The sequence below is a fragment of the Triturus cristatus genome, chromosome 3_2, assembly GCF_964204655.1.
Source record: "Triturus cristatus chromosome 3_2, aTriCri1.1, whole genome shotgun sequence".
Taxonomy (NCBI): Eukaryota; Metazoa; Chordata; class Amphibia; order Caudata; family Salamandridae; genus Triturus; species Triturus cristatus.
In genome coordinates this window covers 765,029,354-765,055,411 of record NC_140584.1, presented here as the reverse complement: position 1 = coordinate 765,055,411, position 26,058 = coordinate 765,029,354, and positions in this window count along the sequence as shown.

Below are 26,058 nucleotides of genomic sequence, written 5' to 3'. Positions count from 1 at the left end.
TAGCATCAGCAGAGGATTGCGGTCGCGCGAGTTATAGTTGCCTACAGTAACTATAACGGGGGAATTTCATTGGTTTTTTATCAGTAAAATGTACAGCTAACTATAACATGTGTGAAACCTATGGTTTTTTCAGTGAATATATATATATATATATATATATATATATATATATATGTCCCACAAACGTTCCTCCACTTTAACGGGGGCCCCCAACTCCGCAGGGCGGGCTCTTATAAACCAGGAATGGAGAATCCTGTCAATTAAACACGAAAGAAGAGAAGAGCCCACAGCTTTGGCATCATAGCAAGGCTGACATCTTTATTGTGTCCCAAAAAGGTGGCAGCAAACTACTCTTAAATACCTTACTAGTTTCGGCGCCCAGCGCCTTGTTCACAGGTGAGTTATATTCTTACATCCCAGTGGTCATGTGATCCATCCTTTCAACCACAGTTCCCATAATGCCTTATTATGCATATTTTCCAGCCTGGCTCGACATCGTACCTTAATAGCATTAGTAGCTTTTTATTTCTGTCAGAGTCCAGTTTCATTTTGCTCTTTTTTGCGATGCATTGCAGGAAAGTTATTTTTAAGCAGCACAGTGCACCTCACTGCCACGTTATAATTGCTGCTTTGAAATGAAGCACGAAGACTGCTGAAAAGCGGTGAAACCTCCTTTGTTCCCTTTCACTCCGACCACTCAAATAGTCATGGATTTCCGTGACTATCTGAGTACATACGGGGTGGCTGGGGGTACGGCACGTACATACGGGGCTGGGGATAATGCACGTACATACGGGGCTGGGGGTACGGCACGTACATAGAGGGCCAAGGGTACGGCACGTACATACGGGGGGCTGGGGGTACGGCGCATACATGGGGGGGTGGGGTTACGGTCCGTACATAGGGGGTGGGGTGGGGGGGCCGTGCGACTCGTACCCCAGGCACAAGTGTACCCGGGGTAGGGGTCGTACACAGTTCGCTCCGTACAGGACGTTTTCCATACGCTTGTGCATTCGGAATGCCGGTACGGATCGGACTTGTGCGCTCGGACTTCAGTTTTACAATTCGTACGTAAAACTGTCCGGGTACGGATCGGACTTGTGCGTTTGGACTTCAGTTTTATGACTCGTATGTAAAACTGTCCCGGGACGTCTCGTAGACTTTTCCCGAGGCGATTCGTATGTATTTTTCCCGTACGAATCGTACTTCATCGTTTCACAAAAGAAGGAAGGTGCACTCTATCACGAGTCATACAAAGACCAACACATGTAGTAGCAAAAATATCTTCTTTTTTCGTAGTCTTGTTAAAAGACAGGCACACAGCCTTCATCGTTTGTACGGTACTTGTACGATTTGTACGTAAAACAATACGGATACGAGTCGTACAGGAAAAAAAAATACAGGATCGGAAATCGGCCTCATTATGTTAAAAAACAGTTTGGACGTGACGAATTGTGAACACAGTTATCATTTCTTTAAAAACAGAGATTTATTTTCAGTCATGGTCCATCTGTTTTTTAAGAGAAGTGCAAAACAATGGAGGAAGTTATCTTCCACCATAAATCTTTTTGAATTTCAATCACGTTACCTTCACAGACAACACGTGTACATGTTTCTCAGAAAACCCTCTTTTTCAAGCCTAGCTACAAACACAATAAACAAAATAACACAGCTCAATATAACAATCTCATTTAACATCCTACCTAAAATACAGTTAGAGGGGCTCCACGAAACCCAAAAGGGACAGCACACCACGTATGACTCAAAATCAAATATATAATTCCCTCTATGTACATAAATTAACAAACACTACACATATGCTCACAAATATCCAACCATAAGTCACAGAGGAAAAAATAGACCAGATATCAAAACACTTATAAATTCAATTTAATAATTTCTTTGGCACAAAAACATCAAGTTCACAATTGCTAAAAACATGGATCATACACAATTCATAATCTAAATATCGGACAGGACTTCAAAGAGACAATCACATTTGTCATTAAATGCATTAAATTGTAAATTTGCATCAACTAAACATTGTCTAAATCATCGATTCTTTGTCAGAATGTAGTTTTGTACAGTACAAATTTAATGACAACACAAGGCGTCGACGTGTTACAGTGTGTTTAAAACAATAGAAAAACCTTCCTCAGGTAATAAATATTTTTCCCCCTCTCCTATATTTATTCCTCAAACCTATTTAAAAGAAAAATATATACATAATCCAATTTGTTCATAATAATCTAATAACATATACAATTCAGAACTATGTATTGTATCACTCCACTTTGATATCATAGTTACTATAAGTGTTCCTGTATCCATCAAATCAAATACTGGCTCATGCCAAATAGTTTAAAAATCATCATTCATACTATCACAATTTTTGATAAAACCATCAACAATTTCACTCATTTATCCTAGCAGCCGCAACTATTATTTTTGTTTGCTGCCTAATAATCCAGGTTATTCACTCACCGGGAAGAACTCGATCAGGCACCCATTTTCATCAGGCGTGACTTGTCTGCAGAGTCACCTATGACCTACATATAAAGTATGAAAATCATTAATCTAAATGAGGATGGACTTAATCACTTGCCCATTTCTCTTAGTCCATTTAGTAAGGGCGAACGTGTTTCATACATTTCAAGACAACAACCTTTTTGGTTGATCAACACACTGTGCATAAATATCAAGATTCATCAGCCCCTTATCCTGCCAAGTTTGGTAATCTTATTATTTGGACAAAAACCTATCATAAAAAAACATATATACATATTTACATTACATATTTTTATAAGGTATATTACTTTAGGTATTGCGATTATTATTTCATTGATTTTGAAAATATACTTGCTGTTGGACTAGATGAGCATAGGTTTGCACGGGGAGTTAAGCAACTTCCCACCGTAGTTTGAAAAATCCTGATGGGGATTTGTAACCTGAAAGAGAACACTAAATTATACCTCCTATTTTTTATCGGTAAGGCTCGCTATTCCTGTTTTTTCCAGCGGCTTTCCGTAAGTGATTTTGTGTCGCCCTACAATTCTTGGTCGGCCCGTCAATCCAGTTGTCCAATGCGGCAAACAAACCTTTTTTCACTCCCCGTACCTGTTTTTAACTTACGGGTTTCCGTGTGATGTAAATGCGTACTCCACCACGTGATCCCAAAATGTTTGGGTCACATCTCATACTAGTAGTCGCCATCTTGGGATGGTACAGTTATTATATATCGAGTGCATAACTTCGGAAATTTAAAATAATTATCATTTTTGTATTCGCATTTAAAATATAGCTCACTATTATACTCAACAGCACAAATGCAATTGTCATCACAAGATTATTTGCCTACCTAACTAAACTCACATATTGGTCGAATTACATTCTAGAGTATAGATATTATATATACTGCACCCTAAAATCCAATATCTCTTAAACAGGAGCCATCTTCAGATGGTAAAAGACCAAGAACCACTGGTGTAGAGCTACAATATCCATTTGGGATTACAAAATTAATTAGTGTACTATAAGTGCATAATTTGCTAAAGGCATCAGGGAACAAGTATATCTTGGTGGTAGTGGATCAGGCCACAAGATACCCTGAAGAAATACCCCTCAGACATGTCACTGCTCCTTCGGTGGCTATGGCCCTAGTTAGTGTATTCACCAGAGGGGATTTCCTAAAGAGATTATTTCAGATAGGGGCACACATTTCATGTCTAGGTATCTGAAGGTGGTGTTAGAATAATGTTGTGTTACATACAAGTTCATCACCCCAGACCATCCCCAGACTAACCGTCTGGTGGAAAGTTTCAATAAGACCCTGAAGGGCATGATCAGTGGTTTGTCTTCCAAACTCAGAGGAGACAGAATGTTCTCCTCCCATGCCTACTGTATGCCTAAAGGGAGTTCTCACAAAAATGGGTTGGCTTTAGCCCCTTCAATTTTTTGTTTGGGCACCCTGTAAGAGGGCTATTGTGCCTGGTAAGAGGGTCTTGGGAAAACCTCTCAAGGAAGCCAAGGACAGTATTCTAGACAATGTGCTAGGCCACTTATCTCGCATAGCAGAACACATGTACCAGGCAAGCAGAAAGCTGGAGGCCAGCCAGAAGCTCATGAAGCACCTTATATGACTAAAAGGCTACAGTGCCTTAATATACTCCAGGAGAATTTGTGTGGCTGCTGTCTAATTTTAGCTAAGAACACCCCCAGGAACCCTCACCGCGTCCTGCATGTCAATAGTTTGAAACTTCACCAAGACAAGGCAGACATGACCATGTGACAGATTAGGGAGGCTGAGTCAGTGCCAGACCTCCTCTCCAACAATGTGCAACATGGGTCATTGTACGGAGTTGCAGTGTCTCCCAAACTGAGAGACCAGCAGCACAAAGACTGCAGGCAGGTGCTGAAACAGTTTGCTGGTCTGTTCTCTCTAACCCCAGGTTTCACCAGCTGGTGTATACACAACAGTGACAGTGGTGACAGCCTACCTGTCAATAATAAGTTGTACCAGTTGTCTGACTAGTGCAGTGCCAGTATCAAGGCCAAAGTAGCTCAGATGCTGGGGGTAATTGAGCCATCTGACTGTCCATGGACCAGCCCAGTTATGCTGGTATCCAAACCTAATCACCAAGGGGAAAGGAAGGAGTTGAGGTACTGGTTGAACTACAGAGTATGGAATGCAGTCTCTAAGACTGCTGCACACCCTATACTTTGATCGGCTGAACTCATTGATAGGTTAGGGGCTGCTAAGTACCTGAGTACATTTGATTTCACTTCAGGCTACTGGTAGATTGCCTCAGTTAAGGTGGTACATTACCAATTTGAAGTAATGCCCTAGGAAAAGGATGCACTGCGGTACAGGGAATCTATATTTATTTGTCACATTTGTCACAGAGTATTCCATCCACCAAACTTGAAGTCAGGCACTTAGTCCCACTTTACTGCCTGGACTTACCCTCCACCACAAAGTATTTCTTACAAATAAATTATCCTGGCAGTAGAGAAAGGAAACTTAGCTTACTCTACTGCAGGTACTAAAAGGTATTAGTCCAAGTAAGTAGAGCTTTTGCTATAGAATAGTGGGGTGCCACTGATCATAATCATGACACATGACACCGCTCGCCAACATCATCTGATCGCACAACCTCAACATCATCTCTTATGCCGACAACACCCAGCTGATCCTCTCCCTCATCAGAGACCCCGCCACCGCCAAAACCAACTTTCACAATGGAATGAAGGCTGTCGCCGAATGGATGAAGAACAGTCGCTTGAAACTGAACTCAGACAAGACGGAGGTCCTCATCCTCAGCTCCACCTCCTCTGCCTGGGACGACTCCTGGTGGCCGGCCTCGTTGGGAGCTGTGCCGACACCCACCAACCACGTTCACAAACTGGGCTTCATCCTGGACTTATCTCTGTCTCAGCAAGTCAATGCCATCTCCTCCTCCTGCTTTAACACCCTCCGTATGCTTCACAAGATCTACAGATAGATCCCCACCGGAACCAGAAGGATGGTCACCCAGGCCCTCGTCACTAGCAGGCTGGAGTACGGCATCGCCCTCTATGCTAGAACCATGGCTAAACTCCAGAAGAGACTCCAACACATACAGAATGCCTCCTCATGCCTCATCCTTGACATCCCCCGCCACATCACTGCCCACCTGAGGAACCTGCACTGGCTCCCCATCAACAAGAGGATCACCTTCAAGTTCCTCACCCACGCTCATAAAGCACTCCACGACGCCGGAACAGCATACCTCATCAAACGACTCACCTTCTGCACTCCCAACTGCTAGCTCCGCTCAGCTGACCTCACCCTTGCCACCGCTCCACGCATCCACCTAAAGACCACCGGCGGCAGATCCTTCTCTCACCTCACGCCAAGACATGGAACACCCTCCCCATCCACCTGCGACAGACCCAGGACCTGCTGACCTTCAGGAGACTTCTCAAGACCTGGTTGTTTGAACAGTAGCAGCTCCCCCCTCAGCGCCTTGAGACCCTCGCTGGTGAGTAGCATGCTCTACAAATGTCTGATTGATTATGTGCGTAAGCTTTGGCTTATTCAGTCACTGTAGCTGAAGAAAGTCAAAAAGGTAAAATTTGAACAGGCACAAATCTGTTATGGAAACCATGAAATATATTATGAATCATTTCACATGGCCATAAAAATGTGGCACATGCCAAGAATGGATTTTTACTTTTTTTGGTCGGCTGGGACAAAACTTAGGAAACAATTATGGAGTGAAGTAGTAGAGGTGACTGAGTGGGCGTAGGGAAACACACCTTGTGTTTGGTTTGCAACACATTGAAAACTTTGTAAATTCCGCATTGACTGAAGCAGAAACACATTGCCCAGCCAACCCTGCAGTTACTAATTGAACCATGCTGCACTTAGTTCATGGATGGTAAAATGCCATGAACAGGGAGGGAGGTGATTAATGATGATGGGTGATATACATATCTCCCTCACTTAACAAGGCACTGGACACAAAAATACCCTCCAATTTGAACCATAGCTTTGATAAAAAACCAAGCAAGCAAAACAAGTGAACATACCTCTCTCCAGAAGAACTCCCATGTTTCTTCATGCAACAAATTATTCATTCATCATTTCGTAGTTCTATTCACACTATTTAAGCTTTACTTTCTCTCATCCAGTATTTCACTAACATTTCCAATTAATATGTTCATCCATTCAATGCCAACTCTTTCCATCATCCTTTCACCCACACACCCATGTACCTGCCCCACATCCTTTCATCACCCATCCTTTCTTTTAACCTTCCTTTCTTTTCCATTTCTATCAACGCATCATTTTTACATTCATTATATGAGCTTTTGTCTGCTGGGTTGTGGCTAGAAGAGGCCAAACTCAACCACCGCTGTAGCTGCTAAAGTGGGGGGGTTCACATGCCATGAGTCTCACAACACACTTGTAGTGAGTATAATAGCAATTGTCAATAAGCAACCAATGTGACTCACCACCGCCCATCCCTGCCACCACCTTGTCTCTCCCTCCAACTGCCTCCATGCCTGGGTTAGTTGGGTTAATCACCGATATGGGGTCCAGAGGGCACTAAATAACATGTCAAGAAGCTCCCTGGGAGGCTGTACTCCTTACAATGTCCTCTTTGGGACCAAGGTATGGGTGCCCGATCTCGATGGTGGCAGCACAGTGGCAGATGAAAAATCATTTGACATCGATGATCGTTTGGCATTGAACTCAATGATTTACGGACACTACAAGGCAACGTCCAAGTAAAATGCACCACCACTGGAAAAGTTAAAGCTGTTTCAGCAAGACATGCTTGGGTCCCAAAGATTGGGGACCTGACCAGAGAAAGATTGTGGACAAAAAATAATTTGGGGCATCTTACAGAATTCCTGTACCTGTCCTGGCTGTCAAAGGAAAAAGAACAGTACTTCTTCCACCTCTTGCCGGCAATAAAGAAAATATATTTGTCTCCATTGATCTGATAAAACCACACTTTGTGGCTGATACTGAATAGCAGGCCACGTGGGCACCAGGGTAGCCGTCGATCTCCTCTTGCTACCATACAGGATGTTCAGACAGAAAGACTAATAACTTTTGAAGATTCTTCTCTATGAAGTAACAGAGTTGCCAACAATGGAATGACACTCATGCCTATTGAAACTGAAAAACAACAAAATTCAAATGAAACATACATCTTGATTTGACCTAATACCAACATCTATGTGAATATATCTCACAACGAGTCATCTGCCAGTTCAACAAAACCTGCTCAGCTACCAAAGATAGATCTAACAGCATCTGACTACTTCATTGATTTTGATTCCTTCTCACTGAATCCAAGTTAACCTGAGTCACCGCCAGCTTCTGTTTCCAGCAAATAAAAATGATATAATATCTACCTTTGGCTGAAAAACACTTACTTTGTATCTCCCTGGCTACAGCTTTGGATACCAATTAGTCTACTGTTCCTAGTCCTTGGATAGGTGTAGTGACTGTCTTTTTCTTACTCCTGAATAGACATTATCTCCCAAAATGCTCTGTAGCACAACAAGCGAACTTGGTCCTGAAACACATACATCATCTCACACCATGAACGAAGAAACCTGTCCTTTGTGAACAATACAGCAGTTCCGATTCCTGAAGGAAAAGTTTGGGATAGGGCTTCATATGATGTATTTGGTTCCATTGAGCTTTTGACAATACCACATGTATTCAACATTTCTTTGAATTATGTCATCACCCCCAGTACATTCTCTGAGGATTGGGTCTTTGGAACTGTGAATAGTATGTTGTGTGATTCAGAACAATCTGCAGCATTTAAAAAAAATAAATTGTATTATGGCACATCTGATTATGACACCATGTATTGCTATCAACATTATGGTCATCATTTTTGGATAAAGCGAGTATCCCACGTAACGTGTTTACTTACCCTCAATGGGACCATTGCCTGATATGACCGAAAGGTAGTTCACAAGTGTTTGCTTATGTTTGCTTATTTTTCTGGGTTTAAAACTTCTGGCCTGACCTCATAATATTACAAGGTTGCACCGACACCTACAAAGAAAAATATGCCTACTAACACGAAACAGATATACTCGGCTTTCTTTATTTTCCAGCTGCCTTTACAAGGTTTTGAATTCTGGAAGGACACCATAGACAGAAACTCTGTCTGGGGGACTAAAGATTGACAAGTTCAAAGAACTGAGGCATTATTTTGAGCATGTCTCATACCACAACAGATTATCTTCCTTGACAATACAGTGCAACAACCTTCCTGTCTTGGACTAGACAAGATCAAAAACTTGAACACCTCTCATTTCCCCGCTTTCACACTTTGAGGGATGGCAAAACTATACACAGCATAGTGAGGACACACTGGATGACATTATAGATGATGGTTCATACAATTCATCAGACCCCTATTGGAAGGGATGGCTGGTTTGGCCTATCAACAGCCAAGATTCAGGGATACCATCAAAGGGTTTAATATCCATAGGCCTGACCAACACTATGTACAAAGAGAACATCTGGGGGTGGCGACATCCTACAGTGTTGGGAAGTTATGCCTTGATTGGCTAAGTACCTCAACACTGTCCCAGGTGAAACAACACTTATACTTACTTTCAGATAACATTGATCTAAGGGATTTTTTTGCTAGGTTCCTGCAAACCACGCCGTAAACACTTCTTATACACTATTTACAACAAAGTATGGAAAATCTATCAACAAGAATCTGCAGAGAGGTTGATTGAAATTGATAGGATCAACATAGAAATGGCTCTATCATTGGTTGACAATGGCATGACCCCTCGCACATCCAGAATGTATTCACTGGGCAACATTGTGTCTTCTGCAATATATATTGTTGAACAGGATTTGTCCATTCTTCAACATGGGCAATCACAGCTACGATCAATTCTGTTACTAAGATGGACACTACAATCATTGCACTCTAGTCATGTGCCTTGGTGATATCTCAACAGTACGTCTCTGTTCTCTTCTTATAATATAACAGAAAGGCAGACAACTATGGCACAAAGAGATGCAAAATAAACAATGTTGCACATTGAAAAATTTGACCAATTACGTTTCACCATGGCAGAGTCACCTTCAACAGAATGGTTAATCCATGGCCATATAACATTGCCAGTGACAGCATTCCAATTTCAATATTGTCTACAGTACCACCAAGTAGGCAGATATGAGAGGTTAGGTAGAGAATACATCCATGAATCTTGAGAATTACTTTACAGATTTTGCTACTGAAAGGGGGACACTTAATTCTTTCTCAGTGGTTCAGACTGCGAGAATTCGTTAAGAGGGTCACTAATTTGTCAGGATATCATGCTTCATGGAGCTTGCAATGCTTTAGTTGCAAACCTATTTTGTCACTTGAAAGGATCCCCTTCTGTTGTGATTCATCCGGTGTGCAGACTGCTCTTGAAAAAGAGTTATTTGACGTTGAATGATCAAGGTTATTATGGGATGCTGCAAGGCATTGCATATCTGGTCACAGTAAGTTCCAGGGTTACTTGTTGTATGCAAGTATTGTTTCCACCAACCTACACAGTCAGGGAGGCTCCACTGTGGTCATTGTTAAATGTTTCTCTTATACCATTTGATTCTCTGAGTAGACTGAAAGCCATGCTTTTACAGAAGGAGGTGGCCTTAACCTCAGCTCGAGAGACGTTTGATCTCCAGGTTGCAAGGTCTTCAGCTGAGATGCAGGCCCTAGACTGAACTAACTTCCCACTCAACTTTGGGGAAATGGTGCATCGTATCTTTACCATGTTGGATACAAGTGGGATAGTACACCTATTTAAGAACATATGTTCTGGGCTGTTAAGTAACTTTTATATGGTTTTTGGAGTTATTCCATCTTTGATATACTCAATATTGGCCAGCATTTTTGGAGGGCTTTCTCTAATCCTGCTACTTGTAGTGGGTATCCTGGTTTTAATTTTTCTGCTTAGCAATAGACACCCCCAATCCCAAGGAAATGGAAAAAGCGCTCTTGGGGTGACGTTGACGTGAATGTATGGTACTCCTTCAGGGCACATCCCGTCTGCGGGAGCATAGCGAGCATTGGTTTCTTTCATTCAGATCAGTCTGGGTCAAATGCGTCTTGCCTGTTCTCTGCTACTTATTCTGCAGACATGAATGCATGTTGGACATCTGACTAACACTTTCATCGGTTGTGCCTTTGGACTTGGATGTACCGCTGGATCTGTTAAAGGCCCATGTAGTGCAGTGTCCTCACCGTATTTCAATCCTGATGTCGGCATTCTTAGAACCACCACAGGATGCTTCAGCTCCTGTTGGAGTATACACCAGCTCTGTACCAGACTTACAGGCACCAAGTGCTTCCTCAGCAATGGCTGTGGGAACCGGAGATGATCACCTTTGCTCCATTGACCTGATCCAAGAGGTGTTACAGGGACCGTCATCTGTGAAGGCAAGCAACAGTGATGTTGCGTCCTGAACACAGGACACATAAACACTTGGTTTTCCGTGTGCTGGGAACAATTTGGCCTTTTTTTAAAACAATTACAACTGGAATTTGAAAATATAATTTTTGTTTTATTTTCCCTCTTCTGCTCTCACTGAGTACTATAACTTCCGGGTTGCTCAGTTGGTCTAACATTATATTGACTTTTCAGAGGACTTATAGAGCTTTTTCACATCTACATAATTTTTTAACAAACATCATGTTTTTAGATGTTTTTTTAAACTCATATTTTAGCAATGTTTGTATGCTTTTAAACAGGCTTTTTATCATTTAGTCAAATGTTGTCCAGTCGGATGAGGAGTGGATGTTATGAATCCCAATGTACCCCAATATAGGTCTAGGTAGTTGCACGACCCTTTACCTAAATTTGTTCAACCATTGTTCTGCATAACGGGTCTGGCACTGACCTTTACCTAGTTGGATGATTGTTGTGTGGGTTTATCCAAAATCTAGCCTCATTTATTATGCATGAGGATTCTCAGTATCACGGCTGGATTTCCATCTTCTGCATAATACCTATGTATGAGGGTCACCGCTATCGTCATCCTTCTATGTGAATTCACTAAAGTATAAAAAAAAAATGATGGATGCAATGCTGAATTCATCTCAGCCACTGGTAGTTACTTGGGCTGCATCTCAGGCTATCATAATTTTGCACACCATGCCACCTTAGTTTGTGCCCAGCCATATACAAATCAGCCTGGATCCTGCTCCAATGGGAACAGTCCAGCCCAAACTGCAGGGCTAGGTCCTCCCTGAACCAGAACACATGCTATCCAGGACTGGTTTCATCCTAGCTAGAGCTCATGAGACAAGTGTAGCTTTGTTCCAGTGACTTTGTTTGCACAGGTTCCATGTCTGGGCATACTTGTCCCTCTTAGGGCTACACACGAAAGTATTAAATAAAGTGATGGATGGAATGCTTGAATTAATCTCAGCCACTGGCAATTACTTAAGCCTCATTCCAGTTCATCATTATTTTGCACACCTTGCCACCTCTGTTTTTACCCAGCCATATACACATCAGGCTTGACCCTGGTCCCCTACGAAAAGTCCAGCGGAAACTGCTAGGCCATATCCTCTCTGAAGTAGAACACAAGTAACCTTGTTGCTGTTAGTTGCAGTTTACACCCTAAGTGTGATAGGTATGCCCAGACGTGTGTCCCGTTCTCACTGTGCAAACATGAGGAGATGATGGACGGAGCACTGAAACTTTTTAGACATTCACCCCTAGTCACAGATCTGGGTTGAATCCATCATCGTTCTTTGTCCTTAAGATTTGTACTGCACCATTTTGGTGAAGAGCTGCAATGCCTGTAAATGCCAGTCTAGATAACATGATCTTATGGGAGATGGTGTTGAAAGCAGCTAATGGATCTAATAATACTAGGGCAACAAAGCTGCCCTTGTTGGCTGCCCTCCTAAGATCCATAACAGATACTAAGGCAGTTTCACTTCCATCAGTTGTTCTGAAGTCTGCCTGTGCTGGATCCAGCAAGTTATTACTCTCAAGATGTAAAGAGATGATCAGATTATTGTGCTTTTCCAAGATTTTTACTGGAAAAAGGAGCAGTGAAATTGGACAAAATTGCTGAGAATTGTAGAATTAGCAGTCCGATTCTTCTGTACCAGCACCACCCAGCACCTCTTTCACTCAGAAGGGACAATGCCAGATGACACTAAGACATTACAAGTAGTGCAAAAATGTTCTGATAGGACATTAGCATAAAGCTGACATATTTTTGCTGGAATATGAGTGGAAGAAGAACCAAAGGAGATAGACACCACTGGTTTCCAGAAGCTATCTGGTGGGATCTGATCAAAAATGTCTGAGTGAAGGTGATATAATGCCTTCGTCATTCGAGAAGTGAATAAGACTTGCAGGCCTGCACCTTCACAGTTAGCCAAAGGAAAAACAGACATGTGGGGGCGGGGGTGCAGGCTCTTCACAATAATTATAATATTGTCCTCAAAATAAGAGACAAGGATGTGACAGAAAGATTGGGAGTGTACCAGAGGTTCAGTCAGACATATTGGGTTGGCCAGCAAACATACATTACAGAAGATCTTTCTGGATTAGTTTGATGCTGAGAGTATCTTGTTTGATTAGAAGTCAGCTTTGGCAGTAGCAACCATCATTTTTTAAGAGGATACTAAAGTCCTCCTCCCCCCCTCCCCCGGTGTGGTGGTATCAGACTGCTTGCTTGCTGCTTCTTCCATCTGAAATGTGCTGTATCTCCTGTGGCCACTTCCTCTAAACCATGCAGCAATTATAGAATGCTGTTGTCCAGAATGTAAATTATAATTATTGACAAAAGCATGTATGAAGCAGAGGTGGAATGCCAACTCAATAATGTGGCCCATTATAAGAAAGTCCAGGACAACCCCAGCAAAATATCTGCTCAATGGCCATCCCAGAATGCCATTAATCTACATCCTTCCCAAAATATATAAGGACCCCTCTCAATTCACCAGGGAGACCTATCATCTCAGGGGTCAATTTGCTTTTAGAACATCTGACGAAATATGCAGAAAGCTTTTTGAATCTTCTCATCTCTGAGATTCCAAGTTACCTTGGAGATACTATGCAGGCAATTAACATCTTGGAAGGTGTGGCCTTTAACACTTTCTCAAATACAGTTGTCACCCTTGATATCGCAAGTCTCTTTACAAACATCCGCCAGGACAGTGGTCTGAAGGCAGTGGCGGTATTCCTTGAACAACTAAATCTCCCATATGAGGTTCCCATGTGTTTTCTTTTTAAACTGGCTCAACTGTATTTGAAATACAACTTTTTCAAATGTAACCAACAATTCTACCTACTCTTCACTCCTGAGATGGCCATCATGTTCATGGTGATGTATGAGGAAAAATGGATTTACAAACACAATCCCTATGGAGAGTACATCCACGTATGGAAACAATATATAATGATTTGGAGAGAACCAGATGAAAAAATCATAGATTTCCTAAGATGGTTAAACGGCAGATGCCCTGATATTCAATTTTCTATTATTGTCAACAACCAAGAGATAAATGTGTGGATATCATGGTAAAATATGAACACTGTACACTGTACATTCCTTCACTACTCGAGTTTCCACCAAAGAAATCTGCGTGATAATTAACCATACTGCCAATTCCTGAGGATTTGAAAGAATTACTCCAAAAGAGAGGATTATTTCACCAATGCACAGCATTTCATGAGTAAACTACAACAAAGCAACTATCCAAAGAAACTACTCAAATGAGTTCTAAAACGAGCATGACACATGCCCCGAGAAACCTTGATGGAACCAAAGAACCACAACAGCAACAAATCCATGATATGCGTGAATACTTTCTCTGGTGCCACCAATGCGGTAAAAAAGACCATACGCAAATATTAGACAATCGTCAACAGCCTTGACAAATTGAAAGACGTTCTGCTTTTTACCCTAAAAATGAACAAAATTCCATGGGACAACTTGGTGAGAGCTAATACAGCCCATAAGATGGAAATGGTGTCCTTGCAGACAATATTCAATTTACCTCCCATAAAAGGACATCATAAATGTGAGGATGTATGACATTACAATGCGGGTTTTTACCATGCGTGCAGTTACATCGCATGCGTTACAACGCATGCGATGTTACAACGCTATGCCATTCCAACGCAAGTCTTTACATCGACTTGCGCTAGATGTCGTGCTAACATTAAAAAAGTGTAATTTACTATTCCAACTCCAGTCCACTTAACAGTAGGGAAGGTGTTGGGATAGTAAACTACACTATTTGTAATGTTAGCACGCCATCTAGCGCAAGTCGATGTACAGACTTGCGTTGTAATGGCATAGCGTTGTAACATCGCATGCGTTGTAACGCATGCGATGTAACTGCACTGCGTGGTAAAAACCGTGTTGTAATGGCTGTTCCCCTAAATGGGATAACTGTATGTCCTGTGAAAGTACAATTGAAGAGGAAGAATTCCTTTATCATGGTAAAACAATCAAGAACTCCGAATTTACAAACTGTAATATGACAAACATGGTATACTGAATGGTCTGCCCATGTGACTTGGCATATGTGGGAAAAACATCACAGGCGATCAGAAAAAGAATCACACAACACAGATCATGCCTAGAATGCAAAGTACAAAATGCCTGAATGGTTCAACACTACACACAAATGAACCATGGATTTTCCAACAAATGGACAGTATTAGCGCATGTGAAAGGCCAAAATATTGACTGCATCCTTTCCAGGGTGCAGACAAAAATTATTCTCTGCCTTCGTACTACCTCCCAAGTGTTAAATTAAATAAACAAGATAGCCCACTGCCTCCTGTAAATCTCTGTAGCGAGCAAATAGTATCCCAGTAACAAACGAGGTGAACAGATAGAAGATTGTTCACCCCAAATATCTTTACAAAAAAGATGAAAAATCATGCAGGGTTACTATGACAGATACGTGACAAATCTTGTTTAAAACAAACTATCTTAGGGCTCTCTCACAACAGACAGATCACACTTCGTACATGAGTAATAATTGGTGGTCCTTCAATGACAATCATGCTAGTATACACTCTCAAGGCTGATGGCAGCAACACGTATGTTACTGTACTGTGAAGTCTCTTTAATATATATCGGTTGTTCAACAAGATTATCTGTTGTCTGCTATTATGTAATGGAATTTGGTTAGACATAGACACCGTCCTGGGGGACTCGTATAACTGAAACGGTACATCAAACCTATTATCGGAAGAGACGCGCGAGCGCGCGATCCAAGATGGCCGCCGCGTAAAAATCTACACGCGTTTTCGGCCCGTTTTTGTCATTTTAAACGCCTATTCCTGTCAGAAAAATGCCCTGGAGGAGGTCGCTGTGACTATAAAGCTCTCACCTGCACTGTGGAGCAATTTCAAGCATCTCTGCATGGCGGAAGTGGGTTTTTTCGCTGCCTGGTTCCTGCTCCCTGCTCAGCATTCAGGTACAGCCAGACTTTCAGTCAAGGGGGCGGAGCAAGCTTGTAGGAAATGGCCTGGCTTGGGCCTAACCACTCCCCCAGCCCATTTTAGCTGCTGCACCAGTCATTCCTTGGTGTTTTACACAGCTTTCATTTCCTCCTTCATTATTTTGTGTCTGCAATTATATTTTGGACTCTTTTTACTTCAAAATGGAAAATAAGAGTTCTGTTAATAAAAGGAAGCAGCAAGTTTCTCCTCCTCCTGCTAAATCAAAAGTAGTGGAGTCTTCTGAACCTTCACTGTCTTTAACCCCTTCGACGCGCATGACGGAACGGTTCCGTCATGCACGTCGGTTGCGCTGTGCGCATGACGGAACCATTCCGTCATGGCCCCGCCCGCGCACGGAACCTTCAGCGTGGCGCGGAAATCCGCGCCGCGCTGAAGGGGTTAATATTGGAGGAAATTCAGGCGCTTCGAGTCAATACAGATACCATTGCCTCTGAAGTAAAAAATGTGCGTAAAGATATGGCCAGCCTTTCAATGAAAATATCAGATAATTCCATCAAAATAAACGATAATAAGGTCAAACTTGACTCATTTACTCCACTGGTGGCAAAAATTTCTCCTATGTGCTCAACATTATTGGATTTGGAGAATCGTAACAGACAATATAATTTACGCATATTTAATCTTCCTGAAAATGTTGAGGGGGATAACTGCAGATTATATTTGGAGAATTTATTACCTGGTCTTCTACAAATTAAATTCTCAGAAAGGTTTGAAATTGATAAAGCCCACAGGACTCCCTCACACAGGAACCCTCAAGACACAAAACCACGACAAATGATTTTAAAAGTTCTTCGACACCACCATTTGGTTCTAATCAGAAAAGCAGCTAGAGAAATCCCTTCTTTGATGGTCAATGGGAATAAAATATTTATTCATCAAGACTATGCCAAAGAAACTGTTTCAATTCGTAAAGAATTCACTGCTCTTCGCCCGCAACTTCGCAGTTTAGGCTATAAATATGGTCTTTTTGATCCATCGACGATGCGCATTTGGAAGGATAATTTTTCGAAATCTTTTCAACGTCCAGAAGATTTGAAGCATTTTTTGGATCAACAGTCTCTGCACTCTATAGATACCAATGACTCTGCTACTTGATTTTTGCCGGTTGTGTTTTTCTTTCTGACACAGTTATGAAATTTCTCTTTATTGGGCTCCAGCGGTTTCGGTCATGCTTGTACAGCGTGTGTGCGTTTCACATTTCACATTTATGTCTCCTGTTTGTCTTTTTTCCATGTTTTTTCATTTTCTCCTTTCCTTCTTCTTTTTATGGAGCTACCTGTTTCTCATTTTCTTGATCCTCTTTTATCTTTCATTTCATATACTCTTTTTTCCTTTCTTCTGTTATGGCTAATATCCATGATATTAAAGTAATTTCATTAAATGTTAAAGGTTTGTGCCATCCAGTTAAACGTACAAAAAGTTTAGATTACCTTGGTAGTTGCAAAGCTGATGTTTGTTTTATACAAGAGACTCATATAGATGATAACATTTTAGATTATATGCAGAAGAAATGGGTAGATACTATTGTCTCTTCTCCTGCCAATGGTAAAAAAAATGGTGTAGCTATTCTCTTTGCAAAAAAGCTACACTGTCAAATTTTGAGTAAATCTTCTGATAAGGATGGTAGATATATACTCGTTAAAATTAAAGTTCATGACTCAGTTCTATTTTTATTAAATGTTTATGGTCCTACCGCAGATGATCATATTTTTTGGTCTAATCTTACAACAGAGGTTCTAAAGATTGGTAATGTTCCTTTAATTGTCGGAGGTGATTTTAATGTCATTTTTGACCCCTTATTAGATAGATCATCTCTTTCCAAGTTTCGCCCTTCTAAGGTATATTTTGCTTTCAAATCATTTATTCAAACCACTAAATTAGTTGACATTTGGAGGTTACATTTTCCTACAGAAAAATGTTACAGATTTTTTTCTAACCCTCATAATTCCCATTCTAGAATTGATTGCTTATTGGTTTCCAGGCACCTAATTGGTTCAGTAACTGCTCCTAATATTGGTAACATTGATATCTCAGACCATGCGATGATTTCTTTGGTTTTGAACTTGGAGTCAACTTATACTAAACAATCTAGATGGCGAATGAACACTGGTATAATTCTGAATGAGTATAACAAGCCCAAACTTTTAACTGCTATTCAAGAATATTTCATACTTAATCCGGAAGGGTCTACTTCTATGATAAATAGATGGGATAGCTAATTATTTGCGCATAAAAAAAGATAAAACTCAAATCAACTCAATTCTTGGTCCTCATGGTAATATTGCTCTCTCTCACAATGAAATTGTTAATGAATTTATGAATTTCTACTCGGCATTATATAATAAACCAGATTTTCTGGAAGTTTCCTTATTGGACTCCTTTTTAAAATCATGTAAATTACCCAAGATTTCACAATCTAATCAAATTAGACTTGATGCTCCTATTACCAAAGATGAAATCCTATCAGCTATAAAATCTCTTAAAAAGAACAAATCTCCGGGTCCTGATGGGATCCCTGCGGAATTCGACAAAGAATTTCAGTCACATCTTTTACCATTTTTGCACCAACTTTTTATGTTTTTTGGATCCACTGGAACTACTTCTGGTTCTTTTACAGAATCTTTAATTATTGTACTCCCAAAACCAGATAAAGATCCCACCAGAGTGTCTAATTACCGTCCCATATCTTTAATTAACCAAGACTGTAAATTATATGCTAAAATACTTGCTACTAGATTGGGCCCCATATTAAATTCTATTATACACCCTGACCAATCTGGTTTTATGAAGAATAGATACTCTGCTAATAATACGAGAACTTTGCTACATATTATTGAACAAAGTCCCACTTTATCAATGCCATCTGGAATTTTAGCCTTAGATGCTGAAAAAGCATTCGATAAACTCCATTGGCAATTTTTATTCCATACGTTGTCCTCATTTAATTTTGGAGATTCCTTTATTCGTATGATTTCAGCTTTATATTTTGCCCCTACGGCTCGTCTATTTATTAATGGCCAAATTTCAACTCAATTTTCGCTTTTTAGAGGTACAAGACAAGGTTCTCCTCTTTCTCCGCTCCTATTTTTAATTGGCATTGAACCTTTTCTTAACCTAATCAGAAATTGTGACCATATTAAAGGAATCACTATTAAGGATGTTACTGTTAAGACCCTTGCCTATGCGGATGATGTGCTTTTATTTGTTAGTGACCCTATATCTTGTTTTCCCTCATTAACGGATATTATAACAAAGTATTCTGCAGTTTCTGGATACACTTTAAATACTAACAAAACTGAATTCTTTCCCTTAAATGTTTATTGCACTCCTGATATGCTTCACATGCAGGAGATTATTTGGCAAAAGAATAAGTTAAAATATCTTGGAATTTTATTTTCCTCTTCCATCAAATCGACAATTAATTTAAATTGTGATTTTATCCTAAACTATATTAAGGACAAAACGTCAAAATGGTCTGCATTACATCTTTCATGGTGGGGTAGGATGGATTCTCTTAAAATGACTATAGCTCCTAAAATATTCTATACCCTTGCCATGGTTCCTATTCAATTTCCATTAAAGTTTTATAAAGATGTTGATAAACTTTTGTCAAAATTTTTATGGAACAACAAACTTCCTCGTATTTCTTATAAAAAATTAAAAGTTCCTAAACGTAAAGCTGGATTTGGTATCCCAGACTTTTTTCTTTATCATAAAGCTCTTATTTTAAAACAAAGTTCATTATGGTTTAATTGCTCCTTTTTGAATAATTCTCCTACGTGGCTTCGTATTGAGAAATCAATCGCGAATCCGTTTCCTTTACCTACTTTGGTGTCCATGCATAATAATGCTCCATTTATTCAAAAGTCAGTTATTATTAAATCCACTAAAATGTTATTTAATGATCTTGATTTAATTTTTCTTTTTCCCATGAATAACACTGTAGAATTATCATTATGGTATAGTAATGTTATTAAATTGAACAGGAAAGTTAATTTCTGGTTCTCATGGATTAAGGCTGGCATTTTTTACCTTAAAGATGTCTATTCCAATAATATGTTTATTTCTTTTGAAACATTGCAAACAAGTTTTGGTTTATTTAAATCTGATCTTGTTAAGTATCAATATTTGTGCAATTCAATTTTAGACTCCTTTCCTAATGCCATTCCTGCTAATGTTACAGCTGACCTAGCAATTTATATTCAAACAGTTTCAAAATCATCTCATGGGGTTTCTATTTTATATAAAAAATTATCTGATACTTTAGGTAGCAATATAGAGATGATTTCCACTTTTTGGAATAATGAACTTTCTCTTTCCTTGTCCACTGACACATGGAAAGATATTTGGCTTAATAGTATATCTGGGTGGTTGCCTGTTTCGATCTACCAAACGAATTCTTATATTCTTTATAATCGTTTATGGACTCCATCACGTTTGTTCCAAGCTAAACTTCTCCCCTCTCCTGATTGTTGGCATTGTAAATCACACCCTGGCTCATTACAACACATGCTTTTTGATTGCCCATTGGTTTTTAAATTTTGGTCTGAAGTTTGGGATATCATTTAGAAGATTTTTAAATTTCAAATTGATCTTTCCTATCAGTTAATAATCTGTAAATCTGCTATTCTTCTACAAAATTTACATGATTTAGAGAGTAAGCTTTTATTATTCTTATTTTGGCTGCTTTAAAATCCATTACTTTCTGTTGGAAAGATGTCTCTGTATTATCTGTTAATGCTTGGTGGTCATGGGTTATTCTTTCTAGAAGAGGTGCTCAATTATCTGTGAAGGGGATCACTCATAATATTTTCTCTTATCAATCTTTTGGGTTACCTGTTGATGCATATTTATCCATTTAATGTTGTATGAATAATTTTAATTCAAATTTGAACTTACTATGATTAGTCTTATTATGGCTTATAGTAGCTCTGTTTGCATTTTCTACGTTTATTGTTATATTTGTTCCTTCCCTCCCCCTCCTCCTACCCTCCCTTTTGGTATTTTTTGATTATGTATTTTCTCATTACCTAAGATATATATATATTTTTTTTCTGTCTATGAGGTTGATTATGATATACAATGTTATTTAGGTATTATTGCTTAATCATAATATTTTATGTCCTGTCTATTTTTTTAGTTGTATTTGAACAAAAATTCAATAAAATATTTTGAACACAAAAAAAACACCTATTATCGGAAGTCAGCGATACTTACACATTCGATGCTCCCTGCCGGGAAGACAAGATTGTGCTGAGTAACTGTGATATATGTTTGCTATGCAGCCACTAAAAAAAGTCCGCTTAATTCAAGCATGACATTTACGAAATAAGCAAACACATTTCGTAAACACACGGTTCAGGGGAGACCTGACTTGGCAGTTGGGCTGGACTGTTCCCATGAGGCACAGGGTCAAGACTGATTTGCATATAGCTTGGTCTGAACTGAGGTGGTGAAGTGAGCTAAAGAATGATGATGGATTCAACCCAGATCTGTGACTAGGTGTGAGTGTCTGAAAAGTTTCAGCACTCCGTCTATCGTCTCCTTGTGTTTGCTTTGTTCGCCTTAAGTTGGCAGGGCATGACCAGACGTGGGTCCCTTGTTCACTTTGCCAATGAATTCAAGCTAGCCTGGCTGATGAAGGGTGTTACCCAGAAACCAGTCCCAGGATGCTTGTTTCTGGTCCAGGGAACACCTGGCTTGGCAGTTCAGGGCTGGACTGTTCTCATGAGGCACAGGGTCAAGACTGATTTACATATAGCTTGGTCTGAACTGAGGCAGGGAGGATATGCCTAGACCCCGTGCTCACTTTGTTACTGGATTCAAGCTATCCTGGCTGATGAAGGGTGTTAACCAGACCCCAGGATGCTTGTTTCTGGTTCAGGGAAGACCTGGCTTGGCAGTTCGGGCTGGACTGTTCCCATGAAGCACAGGGTCAAGACTGATTTGCATATAGCTTGGTCTGAACTGAGGTGACAAAGTGAGCTAAAGAATAATGATGGATTAAACCCATATCTGTGACTGGGTGTGAGTGTCTGGAAAGTTTCAGCACTCTGTCCATCGTCTCCTTGTGTTTGCATTTACGAAATAAACCATAAAGGTCCCAACATTTAGGTTACCACAGTAAAACTCAAGCAGCCGCTATAATGGTGAACATTTTCCAGCAAGCCAAAACGTTGTGTTAGATCATTATAAAGTAATTCTCTGTATACACTTGCCACCCAATACGGATTAACAAAATAATTTAAACCACAGTGGCCATGTTCAAATGACGTGCTGACAGTCAAGCACTCTTGGATTGGACACGTTAGGGTTGCATCAAATCTAAAGGCCAATTACCTCCTAGAGTCTCCAAAGCTTTGTAGCAGCTTAATACATCACCATGGCAACATTAACTAGGATACCCACTGGTGTATCCTCATATTCAATCATGAGGTGAGATATCAGGGAGGTCAAATCCATGTCATGTTTCTGCATTCCTTACTTTAGTTTGTGCTGCAGAGAAAGGCGAGCGGAGTGACGGAAGCATTGGTGAGAAACGCGTGAATAAGGTAAGTGGTGTCCTGGTATCACCCCTTTATATTCATTCCCCAGGGCATCCACTCCCGTATGTGCACCGTTAAGCAAGGGAATCGGCCCAACCCCTATGAGTCATGAGGGAGATGCATGAAATGGCGTGCAGTTTCACAAAATGTACTCTTCCTCAAAACCTGGGGGGCACACCTCGATGGACCACCACATCCATTACAAACCCTTTTGGTCTACGGTAGGGGTTGGCTTCCATGAACCACTATAAATTACTGTTTTTAGTCACATGCACTTCACAAATGACACCAGCTTTGGATTTACTATGCTACAGCTCTCTGGATGTAAATATAATGGGGAAGAGTTGTATTAACTTCACCAATGAGACCAGCTATGGATCTGTTAAATTACGGGTCTTAGACCACTCAAATTACTCTATTTTCCTCCTTACTAGAAGAGTGCCTCCATGGCAGCTTCTGCAGTTTTATACATTTTTTCCTGATTACCTCAGGTATGCCTGTGTTTTAAACTTCCAAATGGCACCTTTATGGCAATACATAACATGCTTATGACGAGAAGTACCCTTAACCTCTACCTCCCACATCTAGGGGGAAAGTGTCCGAAGTTTCTCAATTATTGAATGAAACGGTCCAGTGAAGTCCTAGAACCTTTGAACCTCATGAAGATGCAAGATGTCTTCACGTGAATGGTTTGTCCATGTGTATTAAATTCCCCCTGTGATTTTTGCTATGTTTTCCTTTTCTAAAAGAACACAAGGGGTCTAATATAATTTAGTTTCTTGATGTTTTCAACATAGTGTCCCAACAATAGTCCCCCAGCCCTGAAGAAAACCTTCATCTACAAAATAGAGAAGGCCCTACAAGAAGGTCGAAATGCCTCAGCGTATACATTGGTGTGGCCAGGAGCCACTGGCAATATTACAGAGCACACATTCCTCTATGTAATAATGGTGATGTGTATAACAACCTCACCTAGAAATAGCTAAAGACATCCGACCACCAGAGGGAAAACCAAATAGTACATTTTGGACTATAGCGTAGAGGATCAAAACTTACACCCCTCTTGTACCAATAGTACAGGACACTACACTTAATTGTTTATGTATTTTTGTCGTGATTGACTATATTATATGTCCGACACTAATTAATGTAACTCATCAAGGTTGGAATTGATCAAAAAAACTGTATCCACATGTCCTTGCGTCTGATGGCGTTATGCGTATATATTTATTTTATTATTTGAATGCAGTTGTCTTTATGTTCATCAATGAAGAAGAATAACACTAGATGATATGCATAGTCCCTTCTTCGCTCTTATTTTGGAGACCACAGCGATATCTGTGAAGGTGATACATGGCATAATCAGTGTACAGTCTGTACGGTTTGTAAAATTCACTAGCAGTCATTGATTGACGGCCAGAGAAATAATAATGAGACGTTTTTGTCCGCCAGTTTTTCTTAGATTGATGGCATAGGGGGCACACCTAGATATACAGTTGTGCAGAATGTATCATTGTTATACTATTCCAAGATGGTCAGCACATTGGTACTCAACCTGGCAGCAATGCTGAGTCTTCAAAACAATGGTAGGTTATGTACAATACCATTGCTAATGGACACCTGCTGTTGCATTTAGTTTCGTTATGGTAAGCAAATACCTGCCATGCTAAGTTTGTTTTCTACTAAAATTGTTTTGATTTCTCTTTCATATGCTGTTCATTTTGTGTGTGGTTAATTGTGGTTGTGTCAGAGGGTGAATGCAAGAGTCAGTGAATGGATGAATTGATGCATGAGTGCCTAAACCCATTGATAACACAAAAGACATTATCGTTCATAAGCCAGACTTTTAGGCATTGGCAAGGCTTGTTATGGTTGCACAAACTTGATTATTCAAGCGAGCTCACTCTGCAAACAGGGTTATGCGTATGTGCGTATGTGTGCCTTGCCATCCACGTGTTTTTGTGGGTCGCTGTCCAGTGTAAATTGCAGGTCAGAAATTGTCAATGGTCAGCGATGCTGACTGGTAGAATTCATACTTGTAGAGAATGTCAATGCGAATTGGAAGGTGTGCATGTGGGAATAACCGGTTTTAGAATTTTCATTACAGAGAAGCTTGCTTTAAGTTTTTTTTATTTTAGGGTGAGGGTGGGTTGGAAGATTCAATTCACTTTTTCCTCGATGCTCTTTTTATGTACCTGTTCACAAATTAGAGAAATACCATTTGGCAAACCTCCCTCAAGTTATCTTGCAAAAGCAGACGATGTGAGAGAATGTGCCCATGTTCAGTATTTGTGGATACAGCCGGTAATAAATGATTTCCGAAAGCCGTATCCGTTATCCCTTTTGATATTGCAGTCATGTTTTATGAGAGACCAGAACATTTTTGATAACAAAAGTAATAACTGCGGTATATGAAATGCTGTTCTCTCCGTTTATATAGTCGAAAACATGATTGAATACCAATCTTTTTTTTTAAAAGAGTTACATTATCTTTTATATTATCTGTGGCATATGAAATATAGGCCTTGTTGATTTAATGGTTTCTGGTTAACAAGGACGGATGCAGATTAACAACTCGATAAAGGAGGGACATGATAAACATTGTCCATATATTTTAAAATACTTACATTGTTTCTTATTTTATATTGCCATATGTGCAGAAATCCCGCTTTTTTTTATATCGAACAGTAAGATATACGTTAAGATCTGCCATGATTGTCCTCCATCTGTCTTTTAAAAAACACTCGCCCTTTTAGCACTTTTAATGTTTGAATGATGTTACTGTTTTAATTTATTTTTATTTTTTTATTAAAAATAGTACAGCTGTGGGCTATACGACCAATAGTCAGATGTGGCCAATTATAGAGTAAGCAGGCGTTTCTTGGATATCTGTGGTCAGACAGCATACACTTTCTGCGTGAGTTGATCAGTTGCATTGTGCCTCTGCTTGACTGAACACATAGAAACGAGAGGCATATTTGCAAGGGGATTGCGCCACCAGAATGTCAATTACACTGACGTTCCGGTGGCGCAGTGTCATGCAGCATATTTGCAAAGTGGTATTAAGCCACATTTTGTGGCTTAAGGCTGCTTTGTTAATATTGGTACCCTGCCACGCAGGTATCCGTGTAAAAGAGGCATGAAATGGGTGTTTCCATGCGCATCCCACCACAACAGCCATTAATTTTTTATGCTGCCCCAGATTTACAAGGATCTGTAAATCTGAGGCAGTGCAAAAACACTAACGCCATGCAATCACAGGCATTAGAATGGCGCAACAAGGAGAAATACTTTTATTTGTCCTCGTTTTTGCCTTTTCTGCATTCTACAGCACAAATAGAAAGAAGCAAAATGCCATTAATTATTGTTTATGTGCAGGAAGGTATTCTCTGCAATGCAAGCACCCATACAATATGGCGCAAGGGCGTCTGTGTTGGTGCTAGGCAGCTATTTTTAGCTGCACCACGAAGGGAATTCA